The sequence below is a fragment of the Drosophila elegans genome, unplaced genomic scaffold (assembly GCF_018152505.1).
Source record: "Drosophila elegans isolate 14027-0461.03 unplaced genomic scaffold, ASM1815250v1 contig_433, whole genome shotgun sequence".
Taxonomy (NCBI): Eukaryota; Metazoa; Arthropoda; class Insecta; order Diptera; family Drosophilidae; genus Drosophila; species Drosophila elegans.
The window spans coordinates 1,204,731-1,223,540 of record NW_024545820.1 but is presented as its reverse complement, the minus strand read 5'-3'; positions in this window follow the sequence as shown (position 1 = coordinate 1,223,540).

Below are 18,810 nucleotides of genomic sequence, written 5' to 3'. Positions count from 1 at the left end.
AGTTGTTTAATGAACTCATTCATTTAAGAGAGGATCTAAGTCCTTCTTTTAAGTTCAGTTACCTTAAGATCTCACTTAAGGGAGAAGCCAGAAATGTGGTTTCTCACTTATTGTTGGGATCTGGGGAGAATTATGAGGCCGCTTGGGAGTTATTAACCAAGCGGTACGAAAATAAAAGGAACATTTTTCCGATCAATTAAACCGCTTTCTGCATCCTCAAATCGTAAATGTTGATTCAGTTAGGCAACTAAAAATATTTATTGACACGATTAACGAGTCAATACATATGATAAAATTGAAGGCACAACTTTCTGATGAAGTGGATATTATGTTTGCACATATAATAATTAGGAAGTTTAACAAAGAAGCTCTTCAAATATATGAGAGCCATGTTAAAAAAACTAAAGAGATTCAAGCGTTATCGGACGTCATTGAATTTTTAGAGCAACGGCTAAGTTCGATAAGCTCAGTTCAGGATGAAAAGCCTGTAAAAAAAATATATAGTAGCAATATAAGAGAATTAGCTACTAATAATTGTCCCATATGTAAAATTTCGGGACATTTTATATTCCAGTGTCAGATATTTAAGGTTTTAAATCCATCAGAAAGAATGGAAAAAGTAAAAAATGCTCATTTGTGTTTCAAATGTCTGAAACACTCATTTAATAAAAAATTTCAAAGCGACATTTCATGTTCTATTTGCAAGAAAAATCACCACAGCATGCTACATATAAATTATAACGTTAACCAAAAATTAGAAAAGGTTAACACTTGCAGGACATCCGAACAGGCGTTGCTTGCTACAGCACGCGTTCAAATAAAATCCTCGAATGGAGGGTTTGAAAATTTCAGAGCTTTGATTGACAGTGGTTCTCAAAGCACCATAATTTCTGAAGAATCTGTGCAGATTCTAAAATTACAAAAAATTCGATCTCAAACAGAGATCAGTGGAGTATTCTCCACAGGAAAGTGCATCTCGAAGCACAAAATTCATCTTTCAATTAAATGTAATGCTTCCCAAAAAATTTTAAAAGTTGAAGCATTAGTACTCTTAAAACTTATGAGGGCTCTCCCAGCCCACAAAGTTAATGTTGACAAAACAAAATGGGAAAAATATAATATGGCCAACCCCGACTTTAATAAGCCGGGGCGTGTAGATCTAATTATTGGAGCAGATCTATATACTGACATTCTACAGAGTGGAGTGGTCAAAATAAATGGCCTCCTCGGCCAAAAAACCGATTTCGGGTGGATTATCTCTGGATGTAAAAAATCAAAGGGACAGAAGACAATTGTAGCAACCACCATAGAATTAAAAGATATGGATCGGTATTGGGAAGTAGAGGATGAAAATAAAAATGATATCGAATCTGAAATATGTGAAAATAGTTTCACAAAAACTATAAAGATAGATTCAGATGGGCGTTACATTGTGTCAATTCCATTTAAAGATGATGTCACCTTAGGGGATTCAAAGAAACAAGCGATCGCTCGTTTTATGAATCTGGAGAAAAAATTAAAAAGAAACGAGAAACTAAGGGCAGACTACACTAATTTTATTAAAGAATATATGAATTTAGGACATATGGTCGAAGTGCAGAATGAAGGCAAGTATTTCTTACCGCACCAAGCCGTGATCAGAGATTCGAGCTTGACGACCAAATTAAGAGTAGTTTTTGACGCTTCAGCAAAAACTACTAATAACAAAAGTTTGAACGATATAATGTGGGTTGGTCCACGAGTTCAAAAGGATATTTTTGACATTATCGTTAAATGGAGAAAATGGGAATATGTGGTATCCGCGGATGTTGAAAAAATGTATCGTCAAATAAAGATTGATGATGAGGATCAGCAATACCAGTACATTTTATGGAGAAACTCTCCAGATGAAAAAATAAAAAATTATAAATTGACAACAGTCACATATGGTACTACATCCGCACCATATTTAGCTACCAGAGTTCTGGTAGATATTGCTGATAAATGTAAAAATAAATATTTGAGTGAAATAATTAGGAATGATTGCTATATGGATGACCTAATGGCTGGGGCTGATTCTGTGGAAGATGCCAACAATTTAATTAAACTAATCTCCAAGGAACTACAAAAGGTAGGGTTTAACTTAAGGAAATAGGTTTCCAACAATTTTAAAGTAACTCAAACTGTTGAGAACACAGGAGATAACAAAGTGCTTGCTATTACGGAAAATGAAAGCGTTAAAACTCTTGGGCTTCAATGGGAACCCCAAAAAGATTTATTTAAATTTAAAGTAAATTGCGGGGAATCCAAAAAAACTAACAAAAGGGTAGTGTTATCGACATTATCAAAAATTTATGATCCCCTAGGATGGCTGGCTCCTGTCACTGTTTTAGGAAAGCTTTTTATTCAAAAATTATGGATAAATAAAAGTGAGTGGGATCAGGAGTTATCCAAGGAAGACAAAGATTATTGGGAAAATTATAAAGAAAGTTTATTATCTTTAGAAAAGATTCGAATCCCAAGATGGATTAGTTCCAAGAATTGTTTGGGGATACAACTTCATGGATTTGCGGACGCTTCCGAAAAGGCATATGCAGCCGTAGTATATGCTAAGGTAGGAAATTCTGTGAATATAATAGCCAGCAAAAGTAGCGTCAATCCAATTAAAAATAGAAAAACTATTCCCAAACTAGAGTTATGTGCAGCTCATTTACTTAGTGGATTGATCAAAAGAATTAATGAATCCATTGATAATACAGTGGAAATCTACGCTTGGAGTGATTCCACTATCACTTTAGCATGGATAAACAATGGAGATAGCAAAGTCAAGTTTATTAGACGAAGAACAGGTGACATTCGTAAACTAAAGAATACCAAATGGAATCATGAGAAGTCTGAAGAAAATCCTGCAGACTTAGCATCAAGGGGAATTAGTTCTAGCCAATTGGTTAACTGTGATCTTTGGTGGAAAGGTCCGAAGTGGTTATCTGAGCCACAGGAGCAATGGCCTCACCAGGAATCCACAGGAGAAATTGTCTTGATAAATTCAATTTTAAACAATAAAACCGATAATCCTATTTATAATTTACTGGAGAGGTTTTCCAGTATTGAAAAGATTATGCGAGTAATAGTATACATAAATAGATTCATTCAAATCAAGATAAAAAAGGAATCCTATCCTTCCTTCCTATCTGTAAAAGAGTTAAAACTAGCTGAAAAGATTGTTATAAGAAAGCAACAAGAATATCAATTCAGCCAAGAAATAAAATGCTTAAAAACAAATAAGGAAATTAAGACAAATAATAGGATATTGTCGTTAAATCCGTTTTTAGATAATGATGGTATTCTGCGAGTGGGAGGAAGACTAGAAAACTCCGGTGCAGAATTTAAAGTTAAGCACCCAATAATCTTGGACAAATGCCATTTAACTAACTTGTTGATAAAAAATGCTCATAATGAAACTTTGCATGGAGGAATAAACCTAATGCGAAATTATATCCAAAGAAAGTATTGGATTTTTGGGTTAAAAAATTCATTAAAAAAGTATTTAAAAGAATGTGTCAAGTGTGCGAGATACAAACAAAATACAGCTCAACAAATAATGGGCAACCTGCCTAGATACAGAGTTATGATGTCGTACCCATTTTTTAATACTGGAATAGATTACGCAGGTCCTTATTTCGTTAAATATTCCAAGAATCGTGGACTAAAGACGTACAAGGGATACATTGCCGTATTTGTTTGTATGGCCACCAAAGCCATACATCTAGAAATGGTAAGTGACTTAACCTCGGAAGCATTTCTAGCAGCACTTAGAAGATTTATTGCTAGAAGAGGTAAATGTGCTAATATTTATTCGGATAACGGAACTAATTTCGTAGGAGCCTCAAGAAAATTAGATCAAGATTTAGTTAAAGCAATCAAGGAAAATACAATGATTGCCGCGCAGCTCGAAAAAGATAGAATTGATTGGCATTTTATCCCCCCGGCAGGACCTCACTTCGGAGGTATTTGGGAAGTTGGAGTTAAAACCATTAAATACCATCTGAAACGGGTAATCGGGGAAAATAGACTGACATACGAAGAAATGTCAACACTTTTATGTCAGAAAGAAGCATGCTTAAATTTAAGACTATTGTATACCCATGAAAATGAAATTGATCAAAATGAAGTCCTAACACCAGGACATTTCTTGATTGGTAGACCACCGCTAGAAAAAGTTGAACCAATTGAAAATGAGAGAATTGGGAATTTAGACAGGTGGAAACTAATCCAGAAAATTAAAAGAGAGACGACAGGATACAAATGGAGGACAAAATGAATAACTTATTAAGCAATCAACATAATCTTAATGAGTTAAGTAGGAAACAAACTTCCTTAGTTGATTCTATGACTAATATTTTGAAAAGGACTACTGAATAAGTTAATTTAAACTTTAAAGGAATGAATAAAAGAATTGAGAACTTGATACCGCCGGGTATTGCAGAAATCTTATTATGTGTACAAGGAGTCCATCAACTTCTTCATGATAACAAAACAATTAGGTAACATTATAGATGAATGCGAAAAGATTCAATCCGGAGTCATAAGCCTGTTAATTGACATCAATCATGGTCGACTTAATACCAATATATTGAAACCTAGTCAGTTGAAAAGTGAGATTTCCCAAATAAAAGACAGTTCGTCAGAGAATTTAATTCTGCCAGGAAAAAGAACAGGTACAGAATTAAAAGAGGTAGTATAAAGTATAAACTAAAGTATAAAATAAAGTATAAACTTTACCCACGGCTAGGGGGTTATTTTTAGATAAAAAGTTAATTATCAATGCAAAAATACCTTTGTTTGGAAGACATGCTTCGGTGCTTTATAAAATTATCCCAGTACCAGTTAGGCTAGATGAACGTATGATTACAGTACATGTCGATTCTCAGTACTTAGTTTACAATTTTGAAATAGATGCTTCTCACCTCATGTCAGAACCAACCATTAATAAGTGTCAAAGATTAGATTAATAAAAGGGTTTGTGAAGGAAGTTGGCCTTGGAGTAGTGCTAACGATAATAGTTGTGAGCTTAAGCCTCTCAAACCAAATAAGCAATCAGATTGCAAATATAAATCAGTGATTGAGAGTAAATCATATTGGGTCGAGTTAGAAAGGAAGAGCAGTTGGCTTTTTAAGGTTCAGAACCATTCTAAGGCTAGAATTCAGTGCAGCAACTCGAAAATAGAAATAGTGGATTTACCTGAGCAAGGAATATTAACGCTAAGGTCAGATTGTACTGCTCGAACTGATGACAAAATATTAGTTGCCCAACACAGTATTCAGCTAGAAGATCAGGGAACATTTTCTGTGTCTTATATTGGAGAGGTTAATGATGTACCGAAGATAGTTTGGAACCAGCTCGATTTGCCCTTAATAAATCATACTGATAAAATCAATCGATTAACACAAGAAATACAATATTTAAAGACTCACAAGTTAGAATTAAAAGAATTAGACTTCCATCATGTAACTGGACATGCTTCTTTAATTTTGGCAATTATTATAATACTTGTATTAACTGTATATTTTATAAGAAAAATAAATGTACGAAGGCAATTACAAGCCATTGCCATACCAAACGGTATAATTAATATTTAATCAATTTATGTTATAAATAAATTATGTTAAAGAATGTTTTGATTAAAAATAAATAAATTAAAAATTTTGTAATCCTAAACATAAGTCATTTCAAGCCGTGCAAGGTGTTAAATTTATAATGCAAAATAAAATATATCGAATAAATACAGTCCACTAATTTTATATTGCAATTGAAGCAATTATGTAATTACAACACATACACCACAGTTTGCCGGCCCTTGCCAGAATGTTCAGACGAACACTGATAAATATTATGTCTAAGATTTAATGAGCTCTGCACATGTCATGTAGAACTGTGTAATTCGATCAAGAGCCATAATTTACGATCTGGGACCCGACAAGGGTTCAGTTTTTCAAATGCACTTGTAATCTGTAACAGCAGGCCACTTGAGCTATCTAATACCGAGAGTTCTTGTGCGGGGGGGCAAAATAAATAACTCCCCCGCCCAGACTAAAATATTAGGTCTCTGCGTAGACCATAGCTAAGATTAGAATAAGATTTTCACATAAGTTTCTTGTCAAGAAGTTTTAAATAAAATGAAACAGTTTCAATACAGAACTCAAACAAAAACTTCGTATTTATTTACTATTCTTAACAACACCAAAAAGGAAAAAATCTTCAGGTCTGTCGTCAATGGCAATGACATTGATAGTAATGCTTCTTTTGTTACCATTAACTATTGCACAATAAATCAATGTAACAAAATTTGTTTCAAGGCCAGGAATCTTTTTTGAAAAGGTTGGAAATGGTCAATTTGCCACAACGGATTGGTCTATAATTGTTTATTACAATTTAAGGCCGTATTGGAATGACATAAACCCATTTTCAATGGGAGTTAGCAAAATTGGTCATTTATGTACACAATTTCCACAACAAGAAGCATGTACAAGTCTGTATCATCACATCAAAAATTTGGAGGAAGATCTGCAGGCTGAAAATATCCTACTAGCAAAATCACGTAGACAAAGAGCACCACTGGATATCGTTGGAAATATAGCAAGTAGTCTGTTTGGCGTATTAGACTCAACATATGCTAACGAAATGGCCAAGACAATAACAAAGGTTAAAGGCAACGATTGAATTTATTAAAAAATTAGACATCATTGATTGATTCAACAATTAATGTCATAAAAAGAGATGAGATTTCCAACTCAAATCGATTAAAATTGATTGAAAACTATATCTCCGACACAGAAAGTACCAAGAGTGTATTTTAAAAACTTTCATGGTTTATAACACTGTCAACTCAACTTTCTATTCTGGCATCAAATCTTCAACGGGTACAAGCAGAAATAATAAATGTATTAACAAATATTCGTCATAATACAATTAGCCCAATGCTAATATCACCACGACAACTAAAGGAGCAAATGGAACAAATACATAGTCACTTGAGACCTGGACAAATGCTCCCAGTTCACCCAGATAACATTCTTATGGCATACCAGCTAATGAAGGGTGAAGGAACTATTGTGAAGGATCATGTCATTATTAAAGTAAATTTTCCTTTAATATCCTCGCAAGTTCTGGACATCTACAAATTGACTCCAATTCCATTTCTGGGTAAGGATGAAATTCATTCGATTGAAATAAAATCACCGTTTCTTGTAATCAACAGTCATCGTGATGAATTTGTTGAAATGTCAGAAGCAGACTTAACGTTATGTCAAGAAAGAGCTAAAAGCGATTTTGTTTGTTTCAACAAGCAAACAATGTTTTCATCAGAAATTAGTTGTGAGATGAAATTATTTCATTATAAAACGGATTCCTCCTGTAAAATAGTAAGTACTAGAAAATCCTTTCTTTGGTCTGGAATGTATGCCAAGAATCAATGGATATTTGCATCAAACGAATCTTTAAAGCTTTCTGCTGTTTGCTTCGATGGGACATCTAACATAGAACTACAAGGCTCCGGCTATTTGACTGCAAGTCCTGGGTGCACAATTCGAAATACATTGATGACGATAACGACTCAAGAGTCAACAGAAACTACACTACAGGCTTCATATGCTCGATTTGGAGATAGCGATTTAACTGAAAGTTTGCCGTCAAATTCAAATATGACGGTTGTAATTGACACTCAGAAACTACATTTCAATGAGCTTCTTCAAAGAAAAATGGAACTGTTTCCACAAAAAAACTTTAAGCTACCACACAATTTATCTAATATTGAGCATCATCAAATCGATTTTTGTATTGATCATCACCCTTATTCATCTATTCAAAAGATGGCGTAAATCTACGTTTCCTCTACCACTTCAACAAGGACCTAGTATACCTACGAGTGCGACCACATTTACAACTCAGCCGTTTACCATCAACATTAATGACGGCCGGGAGAATGTACGATTTTCGCCAAAAAGAAAATTGTTCGCAGCTGGATTGATATTTATGGGTTAAATAGACAAGGGTCATTTGTGATATCGGCCTACCTAAATCAAAACAGGACCACGTATGCCTGCGTGCACATGTGTGTCAATTCTGACCCATCATAAAAGATAACCCACGATCGGTCACGTTTTCAGACCATCTGCATGCAGAATATTTGAGACTATTTTACCTACGATATCGTTATCTAAATTGTATAGTTTGATTAGGATAAGCCATGTAACTGACAATTGTAATCTAAAATAGACCTATGTAAACACCCCATTTGACTCAAGAACATGTATATAAACCCCAAGTTATGCTCAATAAAATCAGTACGAAAAGATCTCTTGACGTATTCACTTCTCCGCAGCCCAATTGGTATTGTACTTATTGCGGCGACTATTGCCACTGGTATTGTACTTGCGGCACGCAAAAAATATATTTCAGCATTCTGAATTCATTTGTATCCGTATATATGGTGACCCCGACGTCAATTCATTGAATGATTTATTGCACAAAGGCCCAACAGTACAAAATACATTGATGTATATTTTATTACGGTTTAGATTACACAAATATGTGTTTACCGCTGATATTGAGAAAATGTATAGGCAGATTTGGATAAACCCAAAATGACAAGCAATATCAGATGATTGTATGGAGAAACGACCCTTCAGAGAAATTGAGATTTTATCGACTGAAGAAGGTCACGTATGGCATTAAATCAGCAGCTTATTTAGCCACAAGATGTTTAGAATACTTGGCAACAAAGCAGTTGAAGCAGTATCACCTGGGATCGTCTGCTCTTAAAAATAATTTGTATGTGGATGACTGCATTATTGGAGCAGATACAATCCAGGAAGCTTTACTCATCCGAGTAAATCTCAGGATTTAAATTGAGAAAATGGTGCGCAAACAGCAACCAACTTCTACAGGGGTTAAATAAAGATGACATAATTCCCAATGTGCAATTGGAAGATACTACATATGAAGATTGCAGCATCAAAACTCTTGGAATCCTCTGGAATCCCAAGATAGACAAACTTTGTGGCAAAACACAAATTGCTACAACAACCAAAATAACAAGAAGAGGCGTTGTCTCAGAAATATTCAAAATATTTGATCCTCTTGGATTATTCTCTCCAGTCGTCGTTAAAGCAAAGATATTCATGCAGAGTCTTACAAAGGAGAAATTTGATTACAACGAGGAATTGCCTGATCATCTACAAAGGCAATGGATCCAATTCCGTGACAGTTTAGAGGCGTTAATGACATTAAAATTTCACGTCATGTCTTTGAAGAAAAAAAACGATTTCAAAGGAGATCCACACCATTGTTGATGCTTCAGAAAATGAATATGCAGCAGCCGTTTATATTCGAGCAGTTCACAAAGACAAAAGGGTGACTGTACAATTGCTGTGCGCAAAAACGCGTTTGGCTCCAATAAATACAATTACGCTTCCCCGACTGGAATTAAAAGCAGCAGTGCTAGGTGCACAACTAACATACAATGTAAAGGAACAGTTATCAATGCAAGCAATTCCTACATACTACTGGTCAGATTCGGAAATAGTGCTATCATGGATAAATAGCCCCACTACAATAAAGGATAAATTTGTGGCTTCTAGGATTACGATAATTCAAGAAACGTCTCTTCAAAAGGAATGGCACCATATTCCATCAGAACAGAATGCCGCTGATGTAGCTTCAAGAGGAATATGTGGTTCCAAATTTGCCAGTCACAGCCTTTGGTTTTTTGGCCCACTATTTTTATATGGGCCATCTACAAAGTGGCCAGCACCATTCATTGCTGCAAAATCAGAGCGTATCATATAGACGCCAAATTCATCAATAGTAACAGTGAAAGATGATGTGTTATTTTATCGCATAAACCATAGGAACTCAAGTTCTAAACTGCTTGGGATAGTAGCAAATGTTATGCGTGTGAAAAAAAGGCCACGAGTCAAAGGTGCAACAATCCAGTTAGAAGAGATGGAACGAGCCGGAAAAGTAATACTACCTATTATCCAGGAAAGGCATTTCGGTACGGAATATAGGAGCTTGAAGAACTGTCGTGAAGTTGAAAAAGGCAGCAGTTTAAGCACGCTCACACCATTTTTAGACCAAGATGATCTCATCAGAGCTGGAGGTAGATTGGAAGCAGCTGGATTGTCATTTGATGCCAAGCACCCAATATTACTTTCATATGGCGACCAAATCGTAAAATTAATTTTTGAAAAAATGCATAAGGACAATATGCATTTTGGTGTCCAGGCTCTGGTGGCTATTTCACGCCAGAGATATTGGGCTATAAGAGCAAAAACAATCGCCCGAAGTGTTGTTCTCAACTGCGTAAAGTGTACGAGAGCCAAGCCAAAATTATTGGAGCAAATAATGGGAAATTTACCACCATTAAGAGTAACGCAAGCACGACCATTTTTAAACTCTGGCATTGATTATTGTGGACCATTTAAGATTCATTATAAAATTCGTGGTAAGAAACCACACACCGCATATAGTGCAATATTTTGCTGCTTTGCGACTAAAGCAGTCCATCTAGAATTAGTAAGTGATCTTACTTCAGAGGCATTTTTGGCAGCGCTTCGTCGTTTTATAAGTCGACGAGGAAAATGTCAAACTTTGCATTGCGACAATGCGACTAATTTTGTTGGAGCAAGAAATAAGCTTCAAGAGCTGGAAGATGCAATATTTTCCGAAAAGGCAAAACAATGCATTGTGGAAAGCTGTATTGATAAAGGAGTCAATTTTAAGTTTATTCCACCAAGAGCACCGCATTTTGGAGGATTGTGGGAAGCTGCTGTAAAATCAGCTAAGCATTTGCTGTTAAAAAATGTCATCACAGCTAATCTAACTTATGAGGAGTTAGAAACTGTTTTAGTCGAGATTGAAGCAATTTTAAACTCTCAACCTTTGGTTCCCATGTCAACTGATCCAAATGATTTGACAGCAATTACTCCAGGTCATTTTCTTATTGGAGAACCACTCACCGCCCAAGCTGACAGCGAACCTTCACAGACATTGGAACAACGATGGCAAGCTGTATCAAAACTTAAGCACGCCTTTGGAAGCAATGGTCAACTGATTATCTACAACAACTACAGCAAAACCAAAGTGGAGACGATCATCAGAAAACATTAAGGAAGGAGAGCTGGTGTTAATAAAAGAAGATAGCACACCAGTACTGCAATGGCCAATGGGAAGAATTGTCAAGGTATTCCACGGAAAAGACAATTTCGTCAGAGTAGTGGAAGTCAAAACAGCAAAAGGATTCTTCAAGAGGGACATTCAGCACATAGCTCCATTATTCGCAGAGGAAGAACCGGTATGTAAGCATCCACTATTAGTGGATTAGTTGATTCTATGACTAATATTTTGAAAAGAACTACTGAATAAGTTAATTTAAACTTTAAGGGAATGAACAAAAGAATTGAGAACTTGATACCGCCGGGTATTGCAGGAATCTTATTATGTGTACAAGGAGTCCATCAACTTCTTCATGATAACAAAACAATTAGGTAACATTATAGATGAATGCGAAAAGATTCAATCCGGAGTCATAAGCCTGTTAATTGACATCAATCATGGTCGACTTAATACCAATATATTGAAACCTAGTCAGTTGAAAAGTGAGATTTCCCAAATAAAAGACAGTTCGTCAGAGAATTTAATTCTGCCAGGAAAAAGAACAGGTACAGAATTAAAAGAGGTTTATACTTTACCCACGGCTAGGGGGTTATTTTTAGATAAAAAGTTAATTATCAATGTAAAAATACCTTTGTTTGGAAGACATGCTTCGGTGCTTTATAAAATTATCCCAGTACCAGTTAGGCTAGATGAACGTATGATTACAGTACATGTCGATTCTCAGTACTTAGTTTACAATTTTGAAATAGATGCTTATCACCTCATGTCAGAACCAACCATTAATAAGTGTCAAAGATTAGATTAATAAAAGGGTTTGTGAAGGAAGTTGGCCTTGGAGTAGTGCTAACGATAATAGTTGTGAGCTTAAGCCTCTCAAACCAAATAAGCAATCAGATTGCAAATATAAATCAGTGATTGAGAGTAAATCATATTGGGTCGAGTTAGAAAGGAAGAGCAGTTGGCTTTTTAAGGTTCAGAACCATTCTAAGGCTAGAATTCAGTGCAGCAACTCGAAAATAGAAATAGTGGATTTACCTGAGCAAGGAATATTAACGCTAAGGTCAGATTGTACTGCTCGAACTGATGACAAAATATTAGTTGCCCAACACAGTATTCAGCTAGAAGATCAGGGAACATTTTCTGTGTCTTATATTGGAGAGGTTAATGATGTACCGAAGATAGTTTGGAACCAGCTCGATTTGCCCTTAATAAATCATACTGATAAAATCAATCGATTAACACAAGAAATACAATATTTAAAGACTCAAAAGTTAGAATTAAAAGAATTAGACTTCCATCATGTAACTGGACATGCTTCTTTAATTTTGGCAATTATTATAATACTTGTATTAACTGTATATTTTATAAGAAAAATAAATGTACGAAGGCAATTACAAGCCATTGCCATACCAAAGGTATAATTAATATTTAATCAATTTATGTTATAAATAAATTATGTTAAAGAATGTTTTGATTAAAAATAAATAAATTAAAAATTTTGTAATCCTAAACATAAGTCATTTCAAGCCGTGCAAGGTGTTAAATTTATAATGCAAAATAAAATATATCGAATAAATACAGTCCACTAATTTTATATTGCAATTGAAGCAATTATGTAATTACAACACATACACCAAAGTTTGACGGCCCTTGCCAGAATGTTCAGACGAACACTGATAAATATTATGTCTAAGATTTAATGAGCTCTGCACATGTCATGTAGAACTGTGTAATTCGATCAAGAGCCATAATTTACGATCTGGGACCCGACAAGGGTTCAGTTTTTCAATTGCACTTGTAATCTGTAACAGCAGGCCACTGTGCGGGGGGGCAAAATAAATAACTCCCCCGCCCAGACTAAAAGATTAGGTCTCTGCGTAGACCATAGCTAAGATTAGAATAAGATTTTCACATAAGTTTCTTGTCAAGAAGTTTTAAATAAAATGAAACAGTTTCAATACAGAACTCAAACAAAAACTTCGTATTTATTTACTATTCTTAACAACACCAAAAAGGAAAAAATCTTCAGGTCTGTCGTCAATGGCAATGACATTGATAGTAATGCTTCTTTTGTTACCATTAACTATTGCACAATAAATCAATGTAACAAAATTTGTTTCAAGGCCAGGAATCTTTTTTGAAAAGGTTGGAAATGGTCAATTTGCCACAACGGATTGGTCTATAATTGTTTATTACAATTTAAGGCCGTATTGGAATGACATAAACCCATTTTCAATGGGAGTTAGCAAAATTGGTCATTTATGTACACAATTTCCACAACAAGAAGCATGTACAAGTCTGTATCATCCCTTCAAACATTTAGAGGAAGATCTGCAGGCTGAAAATATCCTACTAGCAAAAACACGTAAACAAAGAGCACCACTGGATATCGTTGGAAATATAGCAAGTAGTCTGTTTGGCGTATTAGACTCAACATATGCTAACGAAATGGCCAAGACAATAACAAAGGTTAAAGGCAACGATTGAATTTATTAAAAAATTAGACATCATTGATTGATTCAACAATTAATGTCATAAAAAGAGATGAGATTTCCAACTCAAATCGATTAAAATTGATTGAAAACTATATCTCCGACACAGAAAGTACCAAGAGTGTATTTTAAAAACTTTCATGGTTTATAACACTGTCAACTCAACTTTCTATTCTGGCATCAAATCTTCAACGGGTACAAGCAGAAATAATAAATGTATTAACAAATATTCGTCATAATACAATTAGCCCAATGCTAATATCACCACGACAACTAAAGGAGCAAATGGAACAAATACATAGTCACTTGAGACCTGGACAAATGCTCCCAGTTCACCCAGATAACATTCTTATGGCATACCAGCTAATGAAGGGTGAAGGAACTATTGTGAAGGATCATGTCATTATTAAAGTAAATTTTCCTTTAATATCCTCGCAAGTTCTGGACATCTACAAATTGACTCCAATTCCATTTCTGGGTAAAGATGAAATTCATTCGATTGAAATAAAATCACCGTTTCTTGTAATCAACAGTCATCGTGATGAATTTGTTGAAATGTCAGAAGCAGACTTAACGTTATGTCAAGAAAGAGCTAAAAGCGATTTTGTTTGTTTCAACAAGCAAACAATGTTTTCATCAGAAATTAGTTGTGAGATGAAATTATTTCATTATAAAACGGATTCCTCCTGTAAAATAGTAAGTACTAGAAAATCCTTTCTTTGGTCTGGAATGTATGCCAAGAATCAATGGATATTTGCATCAAACGAATCTTTAAAGCTTTCTGCTGTTTGCTTCGATGGGACATCTAACATAGAACTACAAGGCTCCGGCTATTTGACTGCAAGTCCTGGGTGCACAATTCGAAATACATTGATGACGATAACGACTCAAGAGTCAACAGAAACTACACTACAGGCTTCATATGCTCGATTTGGAGATAGCGATTTAACTGAAAGTTTGCCGTCAAATTCAAATATGACGGTTGTAATTGACACTCAGAAACTACATTTCAATGAGCTTCTTCAAAGAAAAATGGAACTGTTTCCACAAAAAAACTTTAAGCTACCACACAATTTATCTAATATTGAGCATCATCAAATCGATTTTTGTAATGATCATCACCCTTATTCATCTATTCAAAAGATGGCGTAAATCTACGTCTCCTCTACCACTTCAACAAGGACCTAGTATACCTACGAGTGCGACCACATTTACAACTCAGCCGTTTACCATCAACATTAATGACGGCCGGGAGAATGTACGATTTTCGCCAAAAAGAAAATTGTTCGCAGCTGGATTGATATTTATGGGTTAAATAGACAAGGGTCATTTGTGATATCGGCCTACCTAAATCAAAACAGGACCACGTATGCCTGCGTGCACATGTGTGTCAATTCTGACCCATCATAAAAGATAACCCACGATCGGTCACGTTTTCAGACCATCTGCATGCAGAATATTTGAGACTATTTTACCTACGATATCGTTATCTAAATTGTATAGTTTGATTAGGATAAACCATGTAACTGACAATTGTAATCTAAAATAGACCTATGTAAACACCCCATTTGACTCAAGAACATGTATATAAACCCCAAGTTATGCTCAATAAAATCAGTACGAAAAGATCTCTTGACGTATTCACTTCTCCGCAGCCCAATTGGTATTGTACTTATTGCGGCGACTATTGCCACTGGTATTGTACTTGCGGCACGCAAAAAATATATTTCAGCATTCTGAATTCATTTGAATTCGTATATATGGTGACCCCGACGTCAATTCATTGAATGATTTATTGCACAAAGGCCCAACAGTACAAAATACATTGATGTATATTTTATTACGGTTTAGATTACACAAATATGTGTTTACCGCTGATATTGAGAAAATGTATAGGCAGATTTGGATAAACCCAAATGACAAGCAATATCAGATGATTGTATGGAGAAACGACCCTTCAGAGAAATTGAGATTTTATCGACTGAAGAAGGTCACGTATGGCATTAAATCAGCAGCTTATTTAGCCACAAGATGTTTAGAATACTTGGCAACAAAGCAGTTGAAGCAGTATCACCTGGGATCGTCTGCTCTTAAAAATAATTTGTATGTGGATGACTGCATTATTGGAGCAGATACAATCCAGGAAGCTTTACTCATCCGAGTAAATCTCAGGATTTAAGTTGAGAAAATGGTGCGCAAACAGCAACCAACTTCTACAGGGGTTAAATAAAGATGACATAATTCCCAATGTGCAATTGGAAGATACTACATATGAAGATTGCAGCATCAAAACTCTTGGAATCCTCTGGAATCCCAAGATAGACAAACTTTGTGGCAAAACACAAATTGCTACAACAAGCAAAATAACAAGAAGAGGCGTTGTCTCAGAAATATTCAAAATATTTGATCCTCTTGGATTATTCTCTCCAGTCGTCGTTAAAGCAAAGATATTCATGCAGAGTCTTACAAAGGAGAAATTTGATTACAACGAGGAATTGCCTGATCATCTACAAAGGCAATGGATCCAATTCCGTGACAGTTTAGAGGCGTTAATGACATTAAAATTTCACGTCATGTCTTTGAAGAAAAAAACGATTTCAAAGGAGATCCACACCATTGTTGATGCTTCAGAAAATGAATATGCAGCAGCCGTTTATATTCGAGCAGTTCACAAAGACAAAAGGGTGACTGTACAATTGCTGTGCGCAAAAACGCGTTTGGCTCCAATAAATACAATTACGCTTCCCCGACTGGAATTGAAAGCAGCAGTGCTAGGTGCACAACTAACATACAATGTAAAGGAACAGTTATCAATGCAAGCAATTCCTACATACTACTGGTCAGATTCGGAAATAGTGCTATCATGGATAAATAGCCCCACTACAATAAAGGATAAATTTGTGGCTTCTAGGATTACGACAATTCAAGAAACGTCTCTTCAAAAGGAATGGCACCATATTCCATCAGAACAGAATGCCGCGGATGTAGCTTCAAGAGGAATATGTGGTTCCAAATTTGCCAGTCACAGCCTTTGGTTTTTTGGCCCACTATTTTTATATGGGCCATCTACAAAGTGGCCAGCACCATTCATTGCTGCAAAATCAGAGCGTATCATATAGACGCCAAATTCATCAATAGTAACAGTGAAAGATGATGTGTTATTTTATCGCATAAACCATAGGAACTCAATTTCTAAACTGCTTGGGATAGTAGCAAATGTTATGCGTGTGAAAAAAAGGCCACGAGTCAAAGGTGCAACAATCCAGTTAGAAGAGATAGAACGAGCCGGAAAAGTAATACTACCTATTATCCAGAAAAGGCATTTCGGTACGGAATATAGGAGCTTGAAGAACTGTCGTGAAGTTGAAAAAGGCAGCAGTTTAAGCACGCTCACACCATTTTTAGACCAAGATGATCTCATCAGAGCTGGAGGTAGATTGGAAGCAGCTGGATTGTCATTTGATGCCAAGCACCCAATATTACTTTCATATGGCGACCAAATCGTAAAATTAATTTTTGAAAAAATGCATAAGGACAATATGCATTTTGGTGTCCAGGCTCTGGTGGCTATTTCACGCCAGAGATATTGGGCTATAAGAGCAAAAACAATCGCCCGAAGTGTTGTTCTCAACTGCGTAAAGTGTACGAGAGCCAAGCCAAAATTATTGGAGCAAATAATGGGAAATTTACCACCATTAAGAGTAACGCAAGCACGACCATTTTTAAACTCTGGCATTGATTATTGTGGACCATTTAAGATTCATTATAAAATTCGTGGTAAGAAACCACACACTGCATATATTGCAATATTTTGCTGCTTTGCGACTAAAGCAGTCCATCTAGAATTAGTAAGTGATCTTACTTCAGAGGCATTTTTGGCAGCGCTTCGTCGTTTTATAAGTCGACGAGGAAAATGTCAAACTTTGCATTGCGACAATGCGACTAATTTTGTTGGAGCAAGAAATAAGCTTCAAGAGCTGGAAGATGCAATATTTTCCGAAAAGGCAAAACAATGCATTGTGGAAAGCTGTATTGATAAAGGAGTCAATTTTAAGTTTATTCCACCAAGAGCACCGCATTTTGGAGGATTGTGGGAAGCTGCTGTAAAATCAGCTAAGCATTTGCTGTTAAAAAATGTCATCACAGCTAATCTAACTTATGAGGAGTTAGAAACTGTTTTAGTCGAGATTGAAGCAATTTTAAACTCTCGACCTTTGGTTCCCATGTCAACTGATCCAAATGATTTGACAGCAATTACTCCAGGTCATTTTCTTATTGGAGAACCACTCACCGCCCAAGCTGACAGCGAACCTTCACAGACATTGGGACAACGATGGCAAGCTGTATCAAAACTTAAGCACGCCTTTGGAAGCAATGGTCAACTGACTATCTACAACAACTACAGCAAAACCAAAGTGGAGACGATCATCAGCAAACATTAAGGAAGGAGAGCTGGTGTTAATAAAAGAAGATAGCACACCAGTACTGCAATGGCCAATGGGAAGAATTGTCAAGGTATTCCACGGAAAAGACAATTTCGTCAGAGTAGTGGAAGTCAAAACAGCAAAAGGATTCTTCAAGAGGGACATTCAGCACATAGCTCCATTATTCGCAGAGGAAGAACCGGTATGTAAGCATCCACTATTAGAGAACCCTGAGGACAGAATTCTTGAAGAAAACACACCAAAAAGGAAAAATCTTCAGGACTGTCGTCAATGGCAATGACATTGATATTAATGCTTCTTTTGTTACCATTAACTATTGCACAATCAATCAATGCAACAAAATTTGTTTCAAGGCCAGGAATCTTTTTTGAAAAGGTTGGAAATGGTCAATTTGCCACAACGGATTGGTCTATAATTGTTTATTACAATTTAAGGCCGTATTGGAATGATATGAATACATTTTCAATGGGAGTTAGCAAAATTGGTCATTTATGTACACAATTTCCACAACAAGAAGCATGTACAAGTCTGTATCATCACTTCAAAAATTTAGAGGAAGATCTGCAGGCTGAAAATATCCTACTAGCAAAATCGCGTAGACTAAGAGCACCACTGGATATCGTTGGAAATATAGCAAGTAGTCTGTTTGGCGTATAAAACTCAACATATGCTAACGAAATGGCCAAGACAATAACAAAGGTTAAAGGCAACGAAAAAA